Consider the following 3,824-nt stretch of genomic DNA (forward strand, 5'->3'; position numbering starts at 1 on the left):
GACAGGTGTTCCGCTTGTTCCTGCTGGCGCGCGCTGGGAGGTTGGTCATGCACACACTGCTGCCGCTCGAGCCACTCAAAACCAGATGCGCCTGAGTGATGGACGGAACTATTTTAGAAACCCGGAGGGGGGGGGACCTTAAATTATCTTCAGTAGTAGGCTAACCGTCTTAAAGAGGCACAATGAAACTATTTTAGACTAAGTTAGGAATTATTTTAGACTGAAACCAGCAACAGGGAGTAATAAATGATGCACATTAAAGATAGACATTTATAATAATAATAATAATAATAATAATAATAACGTTACCCACTGTGAAGCTACAAAGCCATACAGTCTGGATCAAGGATGCTACTCCAACAAAAAGGTCGTGGCACAATCTTATAATGTCCAGTATGTCTTATTCTTACCTACTTCTTTTATTTGTCATGCCTGAGCTGTTTTGTTATGTGTTGAATGATCCCTTAAAATAAAAAACATTGTGAAAGGTTGCGTAAAAATAAGTAGCATAAGTTTAAGAGTAAGTTTTAGAGGCTTGGGAAGGCAATATTTATTCAGTAATTCACAAGAAGAAGAAAAAGCAATTATTGGAGAAATGTAGCTTTTACAGCTCATCTGAAACAGAAAATATCAGTAATTTCTGCCATGATATTGAGCACCCCTGCTGAAGTCAGTTTCTTGAAGCCAGCTCGAATTTGCATTATGCTTTCCTCTCTTTTCCACCCTGAAAGCTGTTAGTTCAGAATAATTGGTTCATGCCTGTTTTGAGCTCTCACCACAGGTTCTCTGTTAAATCCTACTCTCTGTATGCACAGTTCTTCCTTTACCGCTGGCAGCTGCACAAAGCATAGGAGATCCATCCCCATCCTTAATGGTTGCCAATAAGTTATTTTATACCCATCCTGTTTCCCCCCAGACATACTGTTGGTAATAGTTGCCAAAGAGTTCAGTTTCATCAGTCCACAGAACTTACTTCAAGCAGCTTTTTGTTTGTTTGTGTTGAGATCACTGGCTAAGTTAATGCTTGATGATACTCCCATGCAGATTGTGCTGTGCAAAATCCTCCTTTAGATCTAAGATTCAAGGTGTCTTTATTTTAGCAATGTTAGAGAGTACAGAAATACAGCATGTTCTTCCTCCATGCTGTCTTTCCTTTGACCAAGCAGATGGCAGCATTATAAAAATAAAAGCAACCCTAAAAGCAGTTGAGGATGTTTTGAGGGCTCACCGCCATGTCCAGGGCGAGGTGTGTTTTCACTGCTGCAGGTCTAGAGGGGGGTGTTGTTCCTTCATGGGCTGCATGAAGGTCAACCTTACATCTGCCTTTTAACAGGAGCAATTTGTAGCCCTGGCTTTTCTTTTTCAACCTTTCCCGTGTACAAGAATAACCGAGAACACTTTGCCGTCGATCAGGCAAGTTCCTCCATCCATCTCCACTACTTATTCAGAATTCTGGGACGTTGAGTGCTCCACATCTGCGAACCGTTACCTGAGTGTCTCTGCACTCACCTGGCCAATAAAGCAGTTAGATGGACATCCTCAAAATATCTTAGTCCCTATGCTTTAAATAGCTATCTCCTCTGGTTGAACCTGAGGAATGGTCCACATATAAACCACTTTGTTACCTGACTGGATGAATTCCTTTAAACAACCACAGCATGCAGAAACCTTTTATAACTTTTATATATCGTCCATCAAACAAAAGGAAAATCACCAATTGTGTTTCATGGACTATGTCTTCACGTGTTCAGAGACACTTTGATCAGACAAATCTTCTAAGAGTGGATGTGGTGGATTAACAAAGTTTAAAGTGTGAGGATTAAGTTGTTTTTCATGGTCGGACCAGCACTTTGTTCCAGACTGGACAGACAGGAGCAGAATTTATTTTCTAAATACTTTTCTAACAGTATATAATCGAGGCCATGTCCACATATCATACTGATAATTATCGTGATAGGCCTAGAAGAAATGGTTATGTGTTATGGTACAGCTTTATGTTTAGGTATAAGGCTAAGAATGGATATAATTAGAAATGAGGTTAGAAAACACACCCCAAAAACTTCAGGAGTCAAATTTGAAGCGGAGTTTGTTGAGGGATTTTCTTGAGTGCATCTTCCATGTTATGTGTAATATTTATGGAATTTTGTTCTATTTCTTTCCAGTTTCTAAATGGGAGGGGAAAAAGACATTCAGATGAATAAATAAATGAATGTAGTGCCCATGTGACCCAGTGGTTTTACCAGCAGATTAAACCCTCAGATAGCAGAGTTGTGCTGTTCACTGGACTATGAACAACAAACACTAAAGTGCTGTTCAGAGCAATGATGTGAGAACTAACAGGTGTTAAATGTTTGTCAGTAGATGTGCAGACACTGTTCTTTTTATTTTATTTTAGTGTCGTGAAGTGGCTGCACTGCTGAACCAAGTACCCAGTGTCAAATGGAAACAGACTGGATTACAGCATCAACCATGGAAAGCAGGATTTCCTAGAACTGAGCCTTGCAGTGCCTTTTATCCCTCAGAAGCGTTAATCTCACCGGCAGGCAGTAAATTAACTGTGAACGATCAACAAAGCTGATCAAAGCTTTGTAATTCCACTTTATTTGAGACCTCCAAGCCCAACAACTAATTCACTAATTCAAACGAATAAATTAATAATGGAACAGGTAACTTTGTTTTTCTGGTTACATCTGCTATTTCCTCCACCTTCTATTGTTTCTATTATTCATCAGTTAAGATCTCTTGACTTGCCCACATGAAAAGTAGAAATAATCAGCGCGGTATAGAGGACAAAATGGTGGACTGGTGACTTACCTGCATGCCTGTCTTCTCTCAAGCAATATCAATTATTAAAGGCACGGGAAGCAGAGGGAGTAAAGTTACTAAAAAGGGAAAAGTGTTACCGTTGTCTTCCTGCTTGTGCATCAGTGAAACCACTTAAAATCCACCTTAAATAACGTGTGACTGGACAAAAAAGCTGTGCACGCTACATCTATGTGCCCATTTTGTTGCTTCTCAGTGGTGAATATTTTCAGGTTTTTTTCCCTAATCTTTAAAAGCCTGTTGGAAAGTGCACTCAAAGGTGTGGTAAGTTTAACCAATTCAGTATCATTTAGAATTATTTGATACACTATAAGTAGTTTACATCCAAAATATTAAAGAGTAAGATAATTAAAGCTACTGCAGATGTTTCAGAAAACAAAGAATATACATATTGCTCATCTTAATAAGCTTAAAGTTATATTTTAACAAATATATACATTTGAATACTTTCTGGAAGGTAAATTGCCCCATTTTTCAAGGTGATTGTTAGCATGGATAACCAAAACATTGCCACCAAAATTGATTTATTCATCTTTTTTTTTTTTACAGTGTACATTATACAAAAATATAGAGTACCAAAAGTTCACAGTGTCCAAAAGGCAGTGTTAAGTCAAATTCACATCAACCATATTATAACAGCAGAAGTGTCTTTTGGGAGCAAAACAAATCCATTTAGGGATCCATTGACAAAAAGGTCTTTAAATACAAAACACAACCTTTTCTGTCACAGCACAAGGTGAGGATCCCCCCCCTGGAAAATGAATATTTCCACTGTCGAGGCCAAATACATACAAACATATTTGTACACTTCACACCAACATGTACTGTATATTCATGTAAGAGTGTCCGTGCATGCAGTCACTTGTACACAAGCACCCAAACGTGAAGACATGTGATCAAGGGATGTTTGTTTCATGCTACATAACACTGCAATTGGCGAGAAACACCTGAATTCATTGCTTGGTATTTACAATTTAGAAACACAAGATATGCAATTTACA

Source organism: Cottoperca gobio, chromosome 2 (assembly GCF_900634415.1).
Source record: "Cottoperca gobio chromosome 2, fCotGob3.1, whole genome shotgun sequence".
NCBI lineage: Eukaryota > Metazoa > Chordata > Actinopteri > Perciformes > Bovichtidae > Cottoperca > Cottoperca gobio.